This window comes from Macaca thibetana, chromosome 15 (assembly GCF_024542745.1).
Source record: "Macaca thibetana thibetana isolate TM-01 chromosome 15, ASM2454274v1, whole genome shotgun sequence".
In the NCBI taxonomy this organism is placed as follows: domain Eukaryota; kingdom Metazoa; phylum Chordata; class Mammalia; order Primates; family Cercopithecidae; genus Macaca; species Macaca thibetana.
The window spans coordinates 61,402,963-61,422,008 of record NC_065592.1 but is presented as its reverse complement, the minus strand read 5'-3'; the positions used below and the strand labels follow the sequence as shown (position 1 = coordinate 61,422,008).

Here is a 19,046-nt window from a genome sequence, read left to right as displayed (position 1 = left end):
AGGCTGAGGCACGAGAATCGCTTGAACCTGGAAGGCAAAGGTTGCAGTAAGCCGAGATTGCACCACTGCACTCTAGCCTGGGTGATGAGGAGTGAGACTCTGTCTCAAAAATAAAAAAATAAAATCCCTGTCTTTATTTTGAAACCAGAACAAAGGACACAGTGTGATCTTTGCAAAATCATAGAATCTTGAGCTGAAAGAACCTTAAAGTTTATCTTGCTAAGTAGTTACTTTTTTTAAGCACAATTTTTATTTATTTTTATGTTTTTCAGAGATGGGGTTCAAGTTGGTCTCAAACTCCTGGCCTAAAATGATCCTCCCACTGTGGCCTCACAAAATGCTGCAATTACAGGCATGACCCTATGCCCAGCTCAGAACTATTTTATTCAAACAAAAATTTCAGCAGACGAGCCGGGCGCGGTGGCTCAAGCCTGTAATCCCAGCACTTTGGGAGGCCGAGACGGGCGGATCACAAGGTCAGGAGATCGAGACCATCCTGGCTAACATGGTGAAACCCCGTCTCTACTAAAAAAATACAAAAAACTAGCCGGGCGAGGTGGCGGGCGCCTGTAGTCCCAGCTACTTGGGAGGCTGAGGCAGCAGAATGGCGTGAACCCGGGAGGTGGAGCTTGCGGTGAGCTGAGATCCGGCCACTGCACTCCAGCTTGGGTGACAGAGCGAGACTCTGTCTCAAAAAAAAAAAAAAAAAAAAAAAAAATTTCAGAAGACGAAAGCTAAACAGCTTTGGTTGAAGAAAGGTAGGTTATTTGGTGGCTGTCTGCTGGCCTCCCAGCCCCTCTCTGCTGTCCTTCAGGGAAGCCCTAGGACTCCACAGCACAACTTGAACCACTGACTTAGTCTAACCTTCTCATTCATTTCATGGATTGTGAAAACTGAGATCCAGAGATATTTAGGGACTTCCCGAGTTAATTGTAAATAGCAAATTCAGGACTTTTTAGTTGTTGTATCCATGGTCATAACAAACATTTATTGAATGATTACTGCTCTGTTTCACTTGCATTATCTCATTTATATTTTTTCTTTTTTTTTTGACACAGGGTCTTGTTCTGCGGCCCAGGCTGAAGTGCAGAGGTGCGATCTTGGCTCCTGCAATCTCTGCCTCCCAGGCTCAAGCGATCCTCCCACCTCGGCCTCCCAAGTACTTGGGACTTCAGGCACATGCTGTCACAGCTACTTTTTGTATTTTTTGCGGAGATGGGGTTTCGCCATATTGCCCAGGCTGGTCTCAAACTCCTAGGCTCAAGCAATCCTCCCGCCTTGGCCTCCTAAAGTGTTAGGATTACACGTGTGAGTCACTGTGCAGGGCCCTTTTTTTTTCTTTTTAGAGACAGGGTCTCACTCTGTCACCAGGCTAGAGTGCATTGGTTTGTCACTGATTTGTCACTGATTTGTTTGTTTCTGAGATGGAGTCTCTCTCTGTTGCCCAGGTTAGAGTGCAGTGGCACAATCTCAGCTAATTGCAACCTCTGCCTCCTGGGTTCAAGCGATTCTCCTGCCTCAGTCTCCCAAATAGCTGGGATTATAGGCGTGAGCCACCATGACCAGCTAATTTTTGTATTTTTAGTAGAGACAGGGGTTTCACCATGTTGGCCAGGATGGTCTGGAACTGCTGACCTCAAGTGATCTGTCCACCTCAGCCTCCCAAAATGCTGGGATTACAGGCGTGAGCCACCACACCTGGCCCACAGCTCACTGTTGATACAGGAACTAGAAATAAATTATTTAGACAGATAGTGAGGGTTCTTACCAAGCAGCTCCTAAATCATTTCTTTTCTAACAAAGAGTAGCCTGAAAAACCGAGCTGCAGACATAAATAAGCAAGCTGGAAGCTTGCACAAGTAAATGCCAACAGCTGTGCCAATAGGAAAAGGCTACCTGGGGGTGAGGCATGTTCAACATGGAGGCTCCATTTTCCCTTTTCTTTGTCAACCACGTGTACAGTAAAGGAACAGGCAACATGGCTCCAGCCAGGTAGAGGACCCATCTGCATAATAAAATATTAGGGTAGGGCAGCCAGCTTCTTTGCGTGCTATGAAAATGGCACACCTGGTCCATCCAATCTCTTGGGCTCTATGTAACTCAGACATGGCTTCCTCAAGCTCGTCTATAAAACCCCATGTGTTTCACCATGAGACCAAAAGTCCCACTCAGGAGTCCCTCTCTCTCCAAGAGAGAGGTATTCCTTTTTCTCTTCCTTTTGCCTGTTAAACCAATGCTCTTAAACCCACTTCTTATGTGTCCACATTCTCGATTCCCTTGGCATGAGACAAGAAACCTCTGATATTTATCCCAGACAACGACACCACTTTTCTGTGACTTCAAACTCCTGGGCTCAAATGATCCACCGGCCTCAGCCTCCTAAGCACCTAGGACTACAGGCATGCACCACCATGCCCTGCTAATTTTTAACCTTTTCTTTTAGAAACTGGGTCTTGGTATGTTGCCCAGGCTGGTGTCAAACTCCTGGGCTCAATTGTTTCTCCTGCCTTGGCCTCCCAAAGTGCTGGAATTACAAATGTGAACCACTGTGCCCAGCCTTTTATTATTTATTCCTTACAATAACCCTCAAAGGTATAGGAACTGCTGAGATCAATTTGATAAGAAAAGTGAGAAGATAGGTAAATTGCCCAAGGTCACTCAGTCACTGTGTTGTGTTCAGTTGCTTTATCTATAAGAAGGATCTGGACAAGATAATTTCTGAAGTACATGCTAGTGTGCACTGCTAAAATTCTATGGCCATAGGCCGGGCGCGGTGGCTCACGCCTGTAATCCCAGCACTTTGGGAGGCCGAGGCAGGCGGATCACGAGGTCAGGAGATCCAGACCATCCTGGCTAACATGGTGAAACCCCGTCTCTACTAAAAATGCAAAAAATTAGCCGGGCGAGGCGGCGGGCGCCTGTAGTCCCAGCTACTCGGGAGGCTGAGGCAGGAGAATGGCGTGAACCCGGGAGGCGGAGCTTGCAGTGAGCCGAGATCGCGCCATTGCACTCCAGCCTGGGCGACTAAGCGAGACTCTGTCTCAAAAAAAAAAAAAATTCTATGGCCATAATTGCAAGTTGTGAGACTGGTTCTCACAACTAAAAGGAATTGTTACCTTTAGAACCAATTATGCTTTTCTGAGGCTCTTAACTATTTGAGGCCTACAGAGGGACATTTCAAGATGTTTTGTCGGAAACTTGAAAAATGAGTGCCAAAATTTAAAAAAAGAAAACAGAGAGTGAAGATGCATTCATTTCAATTAACCAGTCAGGGGAGTCTAATAGCCTCTACCTGTGAGCAAGTAATATCACGAATCCAGTGTTGGCTGATGCAATAAATGGCATTGCAGTGGATTAGAACATCCTACCCCAAAAATGTCATTTGAATAGGATTATTTTGAGCTGAAGAAGATTGAGAAATGGCTGATGCAAAAGAAGCTCTTGGGGCTCACACCTATAATCCCAGCACTTTGGGAGGCTGAAGAGGGAGGATCACTCAAGCCCAGGAGTTTGAGACCAGCCTGGGCATCATAGTGAGACTCTGTCTCTACAAAAAAATACAAAAATTAGCCTGGCGTGGTGGTACATGCCTATAGTCCCAGCTACTGAGGAGGCTGAGGTGGGAGGATTGCTTGAGCCCAGAAGGTTGAGAGTGCAGTGAACTGTGATTGTGCCCCTGCACTCCAGCCCGGGCAACAGAACAAGACCCTGCCTCCAATTTAAAAAAACAAAAACAAAAACAGAAACAAAAAACAGGCTCTTGGGCTTCTTTCCCCTGTCTGGCTAAGAACAGGACATAAATTGTAAGGGTATTTCCTTCCCCCTCCATGAAAAGGAGAACAACTCAATCATTCCTGACTTTTAGCCCAGACTCTTACCAGGACAGGGATCAGACATAGCACTGAGAAAGGAATCTACGTAAAAAAACTTTATTAAGATAACCTTTGGCCGGGTGCTGTGGCTCAGGCCTGTAATCCCAGCACTTTGGGAGGCCGAGGTGGGTGGATCATTTGAGGGCAGGAGTTTGAGACCAGCCTGGCCAACATGGTGAAACCCCTTCTCTCTCTCTCTCTCTGTTTTTTTTTTTGATGGGGTCTCATTCTGTCACCCAGGCTGGAGTGCAGTGGCACGATCTCAACTCACTGCAACCTCTACCTCCCAGGCTCAAGCAATACTCCCACTTCAGCCTCTCTGAGTAGCTGGGACCACAGGCATGCACCACTATGCCCAGCTAATTGTTTTATATTTTTGGTAGAGATGGGGGTTTCTCCATGTTGCTCAGGTTGGTCTCGAACTTCTGAGCTCAAGGGATCCGCTCACCTCTGCCTCCCAAAGTGCTAGGATTACAGGCGTGAGCCATTGTGCCTGGCCTGAAAACCCATCTCTACTAAAAATACGATAAAATAAAAATACCTGAGTATAGTGGCAGGTGCCTACAATCCCAGCTATTTGGGAAGCCAAGCAAGAGAATCACTTGAAGCTGGGAGGTGGAGGTTGCAGTGGGCCGAGATGGAGCCACTGCACTCCAGCCTGGGCAGTGGAGAGAGACCCTGCCTCAAAAGAAATAAAATAACCTTTATCTTCCAATGGTTTCTCCCCCACATATTTACCTCCCCACAGTTTGCTGCCCCTAAAAGCTGTAACCCCTTTATCTTGTCACTTCTCTACATATATACTGTTCCATGTTAAGATGCTATATAAGCCCCAGATTTTAACCACCCCTTTGAGTTACTCATTACTGAGTTTCTCCTTTGTGTATGTGTGCTGTACATGCTAATAAACTCTGTTTTTCTCTTGTTAATCTATCTTTAATCAGTTTGATTCCCAGGACTCCAGCTGGAGAACCTAGGAGGGTAGAAGAAAAAGGTTCGTGTGTGTTTTTCCATCCCCTACAGTGATGGTGGTACATTATTTTGGTTTTGATCTCTGTGATCAGGGAACAATGAAGCAGGTGATGAGAAGAGATAGGAAGAAAAGACTCCCTTTGCGAAGATTATTTAGCAGTAGAAGTAGCAAAAAGACGAGTTGCAAAAAGTAAGTGGAGTTTAAGAACAGATAAGTGGTAACAACAGCAGGTAATGATTGAGACAATGTGATAATGATAAATTTAGAGAAATTTCTTATTATGTAAATAGATCCATCAGCAATAAGCAAAGTTTTATTTTTTTATCAACTTGACTAAAAAGATAACTTTTGGCCCAGGCGCCGTGGCTCACACCTGTAATCCCAGCATTTTGGGAGGCCAAGGCGGGTGGATCACCTCAGGTCAGGAGTTCGAGACCAGCCTGGCCAACATAGTGAAACCCCGTCTCTACTAAAAATACAAAATTAGCCAGGCATGGAGGCACATCCCTGAGTCCCAGCTACTCAGGAGGCTGAGGCAGGAGAATTGCTTGAATCCGGGAGGCAGAGGTTGTAGTGAGCCGAGATTGTGCCACTGCACTCCAGCCTGTGCATCAGAGTGAGACTCTGTCTCAAAATAAATAAATAAATAAATAAAAAGATAACTTTTTACATGAAAAACAAAATGTTTTGCCCCAATAATTCTGGAGCCATTGTGATGACTTTGCAAAGAAGAGAGCAGTGTTTTTATAAAGATAACCAGTTCTTGAACTTTGACCAGTGTATTATACATAGACATGATTTCACCTGACATCAAAGTAGCAGGACTCTTTAATCTCCCTATTTTATTATTGCAAATAACATTTAAACTCAAGGATAATTCACTACTTCCCTTGGTTTGAGTTTTCTGCATACAGAGTTAAATTTCTTATCTCTCTGTGTATACATGCCAACCTAAAGAATGTGGTTTTTTATTCACTCAAAGAGGAAAATGACTATGATTTTAAAAATTGACATTATAATTCTGTTCTGCTTCTGAGGTTTTCCTCCCAGCCTTGTCCCTTCCCCCATTCACAGTGTATCCTTTGCTCCAGTAATACCCAATTTCCTACTGTTTCCCAATACATTCTGTCCTATCTCTGTAACTTGGCACATGCTGTTCCCTTTAACTTCCCTTCTTACTCTTCCCCACCCTGCAGACCTGGCTAACTCCTATTTACCCTTCACGGCTCAGCTCAATTAAGTATCACTTTCTCTTGTAGATCTTTACTACTACAAAACTGTAATCAGTACCTTTTTTCTTCTTTGTACATATATTTGCATACATTCCTGATTGTGCCCTTAGTGGAAATGATTAGAAGTGGACTTACCGTGACAGAAATTCTCTTAAAATAGTCATGAGTGATAACGTGTTTGTCAAGTCAAACAGTTCCTGACTTGCAAATAACAGCACAAACAAGCAGCCCCTTGTGCTTCACTATTCTTGCTCCTGGGCCCTTCTGCTGCTGATACCTGCTTCCTTTTCATAAATGCCCCAGCTATTATTTCTGGAGGAGGTTTTTTTTTTTTTTTTTTTTTTTTTTTTTGAGATGGAGTCTCGCTCTGTCGCCCAGGTTGGAGTGCAGTGGCACGATCTTGGCTCACTGCAAGCTCCGCCTCCCAGGTTCATGCCATTCTCCTGCCTCAGCCTCCCAAGTAGCTGGGACTACAGGCACCCACCGCCATGCCCGGCTAATTTTTTGTATTTTTGGTAGAGACGGGGTTTCACCGTGTTAGCCAGGATGGTCTCGATCTCCTGACCTGGTGATCCACCCGCCTCGGCCTCCCAAAGTGCTGGGATTACAGGCGTGAGCCACCGTGCCCGGCCTCTGGAGGAGCTTTTAAAGGTCTGGTCCGGCTCCTCTTCTTGTGCGAGAATCTCCTCTGTCTCTGTTGCCCTGGAGCTGTCCACCTGCCTTACCCACATCCTACTACTCATGGCAGACAGGGGCTCCAGGCTACGGAATGTAAGATGAAAAGGAGAGTTGTTTTCGTTTGAGCCCAGGAGGCGGAGGTTGCAGTGAGCTAAGATCGTGCCATTGCACTCCAGCCTGGGTGACAGATGAGACTCTGTCTCACAAATAAATAAATAAATAAATAAATAAAAAGGAGAAGAGTGGTCAGATTTCAGGGACTAGACAAACATAGCTTCAAGGCTTAGAAAAAGTTTTTACGTGACTTATGAATTTGCTAAGTATTGGTGGGGTAGCCTAGGAACCACAATCTCAACTCACCATTACATTTCAACTTCCTTCAGTCTCTTTGGGAAAAGGTATTTATTCATGTATTCCTAAAAGTGACCAATTTGTCTTAGTTTGATTGGGACTTTTCTGGTTTTAGCATAGAAAGCAGTGAGCTGAGATCGTGCCACTGCACTCCAGCCTGGGTGACATAGCAAGACTCTATCTCAAAAGAACAAAACAAAACAAAAGTTCAAATTTCAAATCATCTCTTTGTGACCGTATGTGACTGTATGCTTTCAGAAAAATCCGGATCACCTCTTGAATGTTTTGCTGCTTAGAAATTTCTCCTGCCAGATGCCCTAAATCATCTCTCTCAAGTTCAAAGTTCAACAGATTTCTAGGGCAGGGGCAAAATGCCACCAGTCTTTTTGCTAAAGCATAGCAAGAGTGACCTTTGCTCCAGTTTCCAAAAAGTTCCTCATTTCCATCTGAGACCACCTTAGCCTGGACTTCATTGTCCATATCACTATGAGCATGTTGGTCAAAACCATTCAGCAAGTTTCTAGTAAGCTCCAAACTTTCCCACATCTTCCTGTCTTCTTCTGAGCCCTCCAAGCTGTTCTAATTTCTGCTTATTACCCAGTTCCAAAGTCACTTCCACATTTTCAGGTTATCTTTATAGCAGTACCTCACTCTGTTAGTACCAATTCTCTGTTTTAGTTCATTCTCATACACTATAAAGAACTGCCTGAGACTAGGTAATGTATGAAGGAAAGAGGTTTAGTTGACTCACAGTTATGCATGGCTGGGGAGGCCTTATGAAACTTAAAATCACGGTGGAAAGAGAAGGGGAAGCAAGCACCTTCCTCACAAGATGGCAGGAGAGAGTGAGCGCAGGGAAAACTGCCACTTTTAAACCATCAGATCTCATGAGAACTCCCTCACTACTATGAGAACAGCATAGGGAAACCACCCCCATGATCCAATCACGGCCCACCAGGTCCCTCCCACAATACATGGGAATTACAATTCAAAATGAGATTTGGGTGGAGATACAAAGCCAAACCATATCAATCCCCAATCCTCTTCTCATCCTATGTGATCTGTCCTGGACAATCTTAAGTTTCCATAACTTGAACTCTCATCTGAATACTGAGGATTCCCAAATGTAACCCAACTTTTTCTTCTGACCTTTGTTCTCTATTTCTACCCTCAGCTGGAACTTCTATACTAGAATATGCACTGGCATTGTAGACATAGCTAAAACCCCATCACTAACATCACACTTAATGGTGAAAGACTGAATGCTTTTCCTCTAACATCAGAAATAAGACAAGCAGGTCCACTTTGCCACTGCCATTCAACATTGCACTGGAGGTTCCAGTGAGGGCTATTACGCAAGAAAATAAATAAATACAAGGTCTCCAGATTGGAAAATAAGAAGTAACACAATCTCTACTTGCACGGTGTATGATCTTGTATACAAAAAATTTTCAGGAGGCTGAGGCAGGACAATTGCTTGAACCCAGGAGGCAGAAGTTGCAGTGAGCTGAGATCATGCCACTGCACTCCAGCCTGGGCAACAGACCGAGACTCCATCTCAAAAAAAAGAAAAAAGAAAGAAAGAAAGAAAGAACATTTTAAGGAATTTACTAAAAAAAAACTATTAGAATTTAAAAATGACTTCAGCAAGGTTGCAGGGTACATCAACTTTACAAAAAAAAAAAAAAAATCAGTTCTTTACACTAGTAGGGAACAATCCCAAAATGAAATTAAGAAGGCAATTTCATTTATGACAGCATTAAAAAAAAATACAGGCCAGACATGGTGGCTCTCACTTGTAATCCTGACACTTTGGAGGCTGAGGTGGGAGGATCACTTGAGGCCAATCTGGAGTTTGAGATCACTTGAGGCCAACCTGGAGCCAATCTGGAATTCGAGACCAATCTAGTTAATACAGTGAGAGCCCCAACTCTACAAAAATTCTTTTTAAACATTTGCTGGGTGGGCTGGGAGGGGTGGCTCACGTCTGTAATCCCAGCACTTTGGGAGGCCGAGTAGGGCAGATCACCTGAGGTAAAGAGTTTGAGACCAGCCTGGCCAATGTGGCAAAACACCGTCTCCACTAAAAATACAAAAATTAGCTAGGCATGGTGGCAGGTGCCTGTAATCCCAGCTACTTTGGAGGCTGAGGCAGGAGAAACACTTGAACCCAGGAGGCAGAGATTGCAGTGAGCCAAGATCATGCCATTGCACTCCAGCTTAGGCAACAGAGTGAGATTCCGTCTCAAAAAAAAAAATAAAATAAAATTGCTGGGTGAGGCCCGGCGCAGTGGTTCACACCTGTAATCCCAGCACTTTGGGAGGCTGAGGCAGGTGGATCACCTGAGATCAGGAGTTGAAGACCAGCCTGGCCAACATGGTGAAAACCCATCTCTACTAAAACTACAAAAATTAGCCAGGCATGGTGGCGGGCGCCTGTAATCCCAGCTACTCAGGAGGCTGAGGCAGGAGAATCACTTGAACCCGGGAGGTGGAGGTTTCAGTGAGCCAAAATCGAGCCACTGTACTCCAGCCTGGACAACGAGCCAGACTCCGTCTCAAAAAAAAAATTTTTTTGCTGGGTGTCGTGGCATGCAGCTGTGTAGTTTAGCTACTCGGGAAGCTGAGGTGGGAAGAGGGTTTGAGTCTGGGAAGTTGAGGCTGCAGTGAACTATAATTGCACCATTGAAGTCCAGGTTGGGTGACAGAGTGAGACCCTATCTCAAAAAAATAAATTAAAAACAAAAATACAGTTGCCCATGGTGGCTCATGCCTATAATCCCAGCACTTTGGGAGGCTGAGGTAGGCATATTACCTGAGGTCAGGAGTTTGAGACCAGTCTGGCCAGCATGGTGAAACCTCTTCTCTAGTAAAAATATAAAAATTAGCAGGGTGTGGTAGCATGCGCCTGTAGTCCCAGCTACTTGGGAGGCTGAGGCAGGAGAATTGCTTGAACCCCGGGAGGTGGAGGTTGCAGTGAGCTGAGATCGCACCACTGCACTCCAACCTGGGTGAAAGCAAGACTCTGTCTCAAATAAATAAATAAATAAATAAATAAATAAATAAATAAATAAATCAAGTACATAGAAATACATTTAACAAAAGAATTGTATAACGTGTACTCTGAAAACTACAAACGTTGCTGAAATAAATTTTAAAAGATCTAAATCAATGGAAAGACATCCTATGTTCATGGATTGTAAGACTTAATATTGATAAGATGGCAGTACTCCCCAAACTGATCTACACATTTAACACCACTCCTCTCGAAACCCCAGCTGTCTTCTTCGCAGAAATCAACAAGCTGATTCTGAAAAGAGTTTGGAAATTCAAAGGACTGAGAATAGCCAATACAATCAGGAAGAGGAAGAATAAAATTGAAGGACACATACATTCTGACTTCTTAGCCAGGGTCTCGCTCTGTCCCTCAGGCTGGAAGGCAATGGTGCAATCACAGTTTACTGCAGCCTCAGTCTACTGGGCTCAAGTGATCCTCCCACCTCAGCCTCCTAAGTAGTTGGGACCACAGACTGTTGCCACAATGTCTGGCTTTTTTTTTTTTTTTTTTTTTTTTTTTTGAGACAGGGTCTTGTTCTGTCACCCAGACTGGAGTGCAGTGATGAGATCAGGGCTCATCGAAGACTTGACATCCCAGGCTCAGGCCATCCTCCTACCTCGCCTCCCAAGTAACTGGGACTACAGGTACACACCACTATACCCAACTAATTTTTTTTGTTGTTTGTTTTTTTGAGACAGTTTCACTCTTTGGCCCAGGCTGAAGTGAAGTGGTATAATCTCAGCTCACTGTAACCTCTGTTCCCTGGGTTCAAGTGATTCTCCTACCTCAGCCTCCTGAGTAGCTGGGATTATAGGTGCTCACAACCATGCCCAGCTAATTTTTGTATTTTTAGTAGAGACAGGGTTTTGCCATATTGGCCAGGCTGGTCTCGAACTCCTGACCTCAGATAATCCACCTGCCTCGGCCTCCCAAAGTGCTAGGATTATAGGTGTAAGTCACCATACCAGGCCCCAACTAATTTTTTTAAATTTTATATATATGTGGGCTTGCTATTTGAGATCAGGACTGATCTCAAATTCCTGGGCTCAAGCTATCCTCCCACCTAGGCAGGCTTACCAAAGTGCTGGGATTACAGGGATGAGCCACCATGCCCAGCCTACATTCTGATTTCTGAGTAAAGAAAAATAGCTTAGAGCAGTCTGGGATGTTGAGATGCAAAATTTATTGAGGCCAGAGAGACATGAGTATGTCAAGCTCCCCTGCCCACCCACAGACATGTCCAGGGGACAATTGTTTAAAGGGATTTGGGGCCAGGCACGGTGCTATAGTCTCAACACTTTGAGAAGGAGAGGCAGGAGGACTGGTTGAGCCCAGGAGTTCCAGACCAGCCTGGGCAACACAGAGAGAACCCATCTCTACAAAAAATTAAAAAAACAATTAACTAGGTGTGGTGGTGCACACCCAGATACTTACAGGACTGAGGTGGGAGGATTGCTTGAGCCTGGGAGGTGGAGGCTGCAGTGATTTGTGCTTGCACCAGTATGGTCCAGCCTAAGCAACAGTGAGACCCTATCTTAAACAAAACCAAAAGCCAAAACAAGCCAGGCGTGGTGTCTCATGCCTGTAATCTCAGCACTTTGGGAGGCCAAGGCGGGTGGATCCCCTGAGTTCTGGAGTTCAAGACCAGCCTAGGTAACACGGTAAAACCCTGTCTCTACAAAATAAAATAAAACAACATAAAATTAAAAAGAAAAGTCAATGTATAGCCAATTAATAGTTAATGTTATTTTATGGTAAATTCTTGGTAAACAACTTAGGAACTATCTCTTGTTTTTTTCTTTAAAAATTCACTTGTAACTGCTGCTGATCAGAGCATATATTCGGGGCAACTTAATCAAAGGTCCCAGGTTGCAGTCCTCAAACTTGACCCAAATAAACTACCTTTCCAACAAATAATGCTGAAACAAATGGATGTCAGGTGAAAAAAAAAAAAAATGAAGTTGGAACCCTAGCTTACTTCATATACAAAAATTAACTCCAGGCTAGGCACAGTGGCTTTGTCCTGTAATCCTAGCACTTTCAGAGGCTGAGGTGGGAGGACCGCTTGAGCCCAGGAGTTCAAGACCAGCCTGAACAATATAGTGAGACTTCGTCCCTACTAAAAATTTAAAAAATTAACTGGGCATGATGGTGTGTGTCTGTAGCTTCAGCTCCTCAGGAGGCTAAGATGAAAGGATCACTTGAATCCAGCAAGCTGATCATGCCACTGGACTCCAGCCTGGGCAACAGAGCAAGACCCTTTCACACCCACACATACAAAAAAAGACATGTCTTTTAAAGAAATTTAAAAATTAGCCATGTGTGGTGGCAAGCATCTGTAGTCCTAACTATTCAGGAGGCTGAGACAGGAGGATTGCTTGAGCCTAAGAGTTTTGGAAGTTGCAGTGAGCCAACTGCCATGATTGTGCCATTGCACTGAAGCCTGGGCAATTGAGAAAGACCCTATCTAAAAAAAACCCTCAAAATTGGCCGGGTGCGGTGGCTTATGCCTGTAATCCCAGCACTTTGGGAGGCCAAGGTGGGCGGATCACAAGGTCAGGAGATCGAGACCATCCTGGCTGACGCAGTGAAACCCTGTCTCTACTAAAAATACAAAAAATTAGCTGGGCATGGTGGTGGGCGCCTGTAGTCCCAGCTACTCGGGAAGCTGAGGCAGGAGAATGGCATGAACCTGGGAGACGGAGCTGGCAGTGAGCCAAGATCACACCACTGCACTCCAGCCTGGGCGACAGAGCAAGACTCCACCTCAAAAAACAAACGAACAAACAACAACAACAAAAAATTCAAATAAATAAAATCAAAACGGACCATACACCCAAATGTAAGAGTGAAAAGTATTAGAGTTTTAAAAGAAAACATATGTGTACATTTTCAGGAGCTTTCATTAGACAATGGTTTCTGAGATATGACATCAAAAGCACAAATGACAAAAGAACAAATGAATATATTTGTCAAAAGAGAAAATTACAACACATTTAGTTTAAAAATCTTAATTGTTATTTATTTGTGATTCTAAACTCAGGCAATATATCATTCTATAAAACAGAATGAGTCTTCCAACGAGCAAAGCAGAAGAGATTGCTTTTATAAACAGGCAGAGAGGACTTCCTTATCATGCCAGAGATAGCTTTTACAGACAGGCAGAGGGGATTTCCTTATCATGCCAGCTAAAACTGGCCTGCTGGAGGATTTGGCTATTCTCTCTCTTTCTCTCCTGATTTCTCAGAAGGTCAGATAAAGATCTTAGTTTTTACTTACTGACATGCAATTTCAGCATTAGTAACTCCATTTTGGTTGGATCTGTTAGGCCTAGGACAGGAGCTCAGTCCAAACCAATGGCCTCCTATAAATTTTATTCTACACATTGAACATCACTGAAATATAAAACTTTTTGCTTCCAAGGACATCATCAAGAAAATAAAAAGCCAAATCACAGAATGGGAGAAAATATATGCAAATCATATATCTAACAAGGCTGTTCTTTTTATAGTCTAGATATATAAATGGTGAGGATATGGAAAAATTGGAACTCTTGTACATTGCTAGAAGAAATGTAGGATGCTACAGCCTCTATGGAAAACTATTTGGTGGTTCCTTCAAAAGTTAAACACAGAATTAACATATGACCCAGAAATTCTAGTCCTAGGTATATATCCAAAAGAATTAAAAACAAGTACTCAAATTCTTTTTTTCGAGACAGAGTCTTGCTCTGTTGCCTAGGCTGGAGTGCAATGGTGTGATCTCGGCTAACTGCAAGCCTCCCGAGTAGCTAGGATTACAGGCACCTGCCACCTTGCCCAGCTAGTTTTCATATTTTTAGTAGAGATGGGGTTTCACCACGTTGGCCAGGCTGGTCTCCAACTCCTGAGCTCAAGTGATCGTCCGCCTCGGCCTCCCAAAGTGCTGCTATTACAGGCTTGAGCCACCCTGCCTGGCCAAATTCTTATACACCATTGATCACAGCAGTATCATTTATAATGGCCAAAAGGTGGAAAAAACTCAAATTTCCATCAACTAATGAATGAATAAACAAAACGTGGTATAGCCATACAATGGGTTATTATCCAGGCATAAAAAAGAATGAGTACTGATACATGCTACAACGTGGATGAAACTCGAAAACATTATGCTATGTGAAACAAGCCAGACACAAAAGGCCACATACTGTATGATTTCATTTAAATAAAATATCCAGTATAGGCAATCTATAGATATAAGAAGTAGCCTAGTGATTGCCAGGGGCTGAGAAGAGGGCAATGGGAGTGACAGGGTTTCTTTTCTTTTTCTTTCTTTCTTTTTTTTTTTTTGCAAGTCTGATCTTATTTATTTGTTACTCACTTAGAAGCAGAAGCTCGCAGAGAGGAAAGTCTGCATCTCTTCGCAAATTGTTCCTGGCACTTCTCCTTAGCCTCCTTAATTTCTCTTGGCCAAGAGTTTAGCATATTCTGCAGCCTCTTCCTTATTTTTCTTAGTAAGCTGCTTCTTCAGAGCAATACACTGCCATCTGTGCTGCAAGACACGTGGAGTAACAACACACTGAATCTTGGGTGTTTTGTTTCTAGGTCCTAGGTTTCTTACCTCCTTTGTTTAAGCGCTTTCTTACAACATACTGGTGGACATCATCTTCTTTTTTTTTTTTTTTTTTTTTTTTTTTTTTTTTTTTGAGACGGAGTCTCGCTCTGTCGCCCAGGCTAGAGTGCAGTGGCCGGATCTCAGCTCACTGCAAGCTCCGCCTCCCGGGTTTACGCCATTCTCCTGCCTCAGCCTCCCGAGTAGCTGGGACTACAGGCGCCCGCCACCTCGCCCGGCTAGTTTTTTGTATTTTTTTTAGTAGAGACGGGGTTTCACCGTGTTAGCCAGGATGGTCTCGATCTCCTGACCTCGTGATCCGCCCATCTCGGCCTCCCAAAGTGCTGGGATTACAGGCTTGAGCCACCGCGCCCGGCCTGACATCATCTTCTTTAGACAGACTGAAAAGTTTGGCCAGGCGCAGTGGCTCACGCCTGTATTCCTAGCACTTTTGAAGGCAGAGGTGGGTGAATCATAAGGTCAGGAGTTCGAGACCAGCCTGGCCAACATAGTGAAACACCATCTCTACTAAAAATACAAAAAATTAGCTGAGCGTGGTGGTGGGCACCTGTAATCCCAGCTACTTGAGAGGCTGAGGCAGCAGAATCGCTTGAACCCTGGAGGCGGAGGTTGCAGTGAGCCGAGATCACACCACTGCACTCCAGCCCGGGTGACAGACTGAGACTCCATCTCAAAAAAAAAGAAAAAAAAAGTTTGCGAATTCTGCTAGCTTTTTTGGGCCCCAGGCGATGAGGCACCATAGTATCAGTCAGTCCGTCAGTCCAGGAATATCCTTCTCTCCTTTTTTTTTCACAATAACCAAGTTGAGAATGCTCAGATTGGCATCCACAATACAACCACAAACTGATTTTCTCTTTCTTTGTCCCACTCTCCTTGGTCTGTAACAGGAATGCCCCTTACTCAGTAGCAGGCAGACACGGCCATGGGTTAAGACACCCTGCTTCATGGGGAAATTTGTTGTTCCCACCACTGATTCAGACCACATAACCCTTCCATTCTTCACCCAGAGCATCAGCAGCAACTTCTGTGGCCATATGCTTCTCACAAAAAGTACGAAGTTTGTATTCATCATCCACTCCAATGAGTTTCTGGCAGCCAGTGGCTGGGAAGATAATCAGTTTCATCTTGAAGCATCTTTTCTTTCTTTCTTTTTTTTTTTTTGAGATGCAGTCTCGCTCTGTCACCCGGACTGGAGTGCAGCAGCGTGATCTTGGCTCACTGCAACGTCTGCCTCCCGGGTTCAAGCGATTCTCCTACACCAGCCTCCCGAGTAGCTGGGACTACAGGTGCACTCCACCATGTCCGGCCAATTTTTGTATTTTTAGTAGAGACGGGATTTCACTGTGTTAGCCAGTATGGTCTCAATCTCCTGACCTCATGATCCGCCCGCCTCGGCCTCCCAAAGTGCTGGGATTACAGGCGTGAGCCACCATGCCCAGCCAACAGGGCTTCTTTTTGGAATGATGACAATGTTCTGGATTTAGATAGCAGAGATAGTTGCACAAGTCTGTGAATAGGCTAGAAGACATTGAATTATACAGCTTAAATTGGAGAATTATGTGTTAAGTAAATTGTATCTCAACAAGGGTTTTTAATTTACCAAGGTTTGGGTGAAAATCAATGTGTATAACTTTCAATGTAAGAGTTGGAAAAGTATCATAAAAATGCTAACAGTGACTAGACAAGATGATGCATGTTCTATCTTTCTAAATGTAAGACATAACTTTTACAGCATGAGTTCCTGCCTAAGATAAAATGGGTATTTAAATATTGTATTTAAATGTTCTAAGTGTCAGACTTCCTTTCTTTAGCTTTTCCACAGATACAGAATTTTAGCTCTGGCTCAAACTTGCATGAAAAATGAGAATAGAAAAATGTGATCTCTTAAACTGTAAATATTTAATAAAGACTAATTTGCAGGCATCATGGTGAAATAAAATGGTTAATTCTTTTAATATATAAAGCTCATTGTTCAAATAAAATCCAAGTTCTAAAATCTTAGATTTTATGAAACGGATGTGAAATGGATGAAAGTCTTATGAATGGTGCTGCTTTGCTTGAGGTACGCCTTTATCTCCACTCCTCCAAACACAAACATATCAGGGCAGGCAGGTCTAAGCAGCTCCTTGGAGCACAGTTTAAAAGGTCTGAGGGACTCTAGCAGCCCAGTCGGCCCTGAATTGTGTAGTGTTTTGTAAGGTATAGAAACTCCAGGGGCTCCTGACAGAAAACTCCTGTTTCCTATTTGTCAGATGAAGGGGGGCTAACCTACAACTCCTTGAAAGCCCTTTCCTACGGTGGAAGTCTACAATTCTAAGACCCTGAAAAAGCTAAAATAAAAGCTAGTAGTCACTGGCTTCCAAACTGTTTACCAATCACCCCAGAGCTTAAGGAACAAAGATCAAAACAAGCCTTGGGCTATAATCACCTTACCCAAACCTACAAAATAAACAGTAGACTAAAAATAGAGAGGGATAAGGCTTATTTCAAAGTGAAATGATCTGAACAAAGGGCAGCTGGTTTTCAGTGATCTTTCTTATCTCTTAGATAAATTTGTTAATGGGCCATAAATACACAAAGGGTCTGGTTGCCAAGTGTCCCAGCAAAAGGGAGGAGAGGCCGTATATCACTTCCTGGGGGATGGGAGGGAGTAGCATCTCAAGGAGAAGTAGCACAAAAGGCCTCTCCTGAGATAGGAAACAGGCCCTGGGTCAGGCAGCTGTGGGTCTGGCAAACACTCTCAGACCTCAGAACAAGAAACCTGTTGAAGGCGGGGCACGGTGGCTCCTGCCTGTAATCCCAGCATTTTGGGAGCCATGGCGAGAGGATTGTATGAAGCCAGGAGCTCGAGACAAGCCTAGGTAACAAGGGAGACCTACTCTCCTGCAACTGTCTGTCCAAACAATTTAAAAATTAGCCAGGCATGGCTGGGCATGGTGGCTCAGGCCTGTAATCCCAGCACTTTGGGAGGCCGAGGCGGGTAGGATCACCTGAGGTCAGGAGTTCGAGACCAGCCTGGCCAACATGGTGAAACCCCGTCTCTACTAAAAATACAAAAAATTAGCCAGGTGTGGTGGCGTGTGCCTTTAATCCCAGCTACTTGGGAGGCTGAGGCAGGGAGAATCTCTTGAACCCAGGAGGCAGAGGTTGTGGTGAGCCGAGATGGCACCACTGTATTCCAGCCTGGGCAAAAAGAGCGAAGCTCCTTCTCAAAAACAAAACAAAACAAAAATTAGCTAGGCAAAGCGGCATGCACCTCTAGTCCCACCTCCTCGGGAGACTGAGGTGGGAGGATGGTTTGATCCTGGGAGGTTGAGACCGCAGTGTGCCGTGATCACGCCACTGCATTCCAGCCTGACTACAGAACAAGACCCTGTCTCAAAAACAACAAACAAAATACGTACGTGTGTGTGTATGTGTAAAACCTGTTAAAGAGCTGGGGAGTGGGGCGTGGAACAGAGATGATGCTGGCCAAGGTGGGGAGAAGCTATATACTATATGAAGGACAGGACAGCCCTCACACAGAAACACCTGAAGGAGCTGCAGCTGATATTCTCCTGATGACACAGTCTAACTCCTTACACTCAAAATGGGGTCAGTAGACCATCAGCATAGGCAGCATCTGTGAGTTTATTAGAAATGCAAAATCTGGCCAGGCTTGGTGGCTAATGCCTGTAATCTCAGCACTTGGGAGGCCAAGGTGGGTGGATCACCTGATGTTAGGAGTTCGAGACCAGCCTGGTCAACATGGCAAAATACAAAAAACATTAGCTGGGCGTGGTGGCGTGCACCTGTAATCCCAGCTACTCAGGAGGCTGACGCAGGAGAATTGCTTGAACCCAGGAGACGGAAGTTGCAGTGAGCCAAGATCATGCCACTGCACTCCAGTCTCGGTGACAGAGTGAGGCTCCTTCTCAAAAAAAGAAAGAAAGAAAAAAAAAAACGCAAAAGCTCAGATCCAACCCACACCTACTGATCACAGTTTGCATTTTAACAAGATTCCTGGTGATTGCCTGTGCATTAAAGCTTGGGTGTAGCTGGAAAAGTACTTCACAAAGACATGAACCATGCTGGTTTTACCTAGTGATTAGGGAAAATCCTGAGCACCCAATCCATTGTATCTATGAGTTCCAGTATTTTTTCTTTTTTTAAACAGGGTCTCCCTCTGTTGCTCAGACAACAGTGCAGTACAGTGGTACAATCTCCACTTACTGCAATCTCCATCTCCAGGGCTCAAGCAATCCTTCCACTTCAGTCTCCAGAGTAGCTGG

General features: G+C 44.3%; 1 pseudogene; it reads right to left on the bottom strand.

Annotated features, from left to right (window-relative positions):
* LOC126937700 (40S ribosomal protein S6-like) overlaps nucleotides 1-15,921 on the bottom strand; it is a 63,557-nt pseudogene extending 47,636 nt beyond the window's left edge.
* Between the last annotated feature and the right edge of the window lie 3,125 nt (nucleotides 15,922-19,046).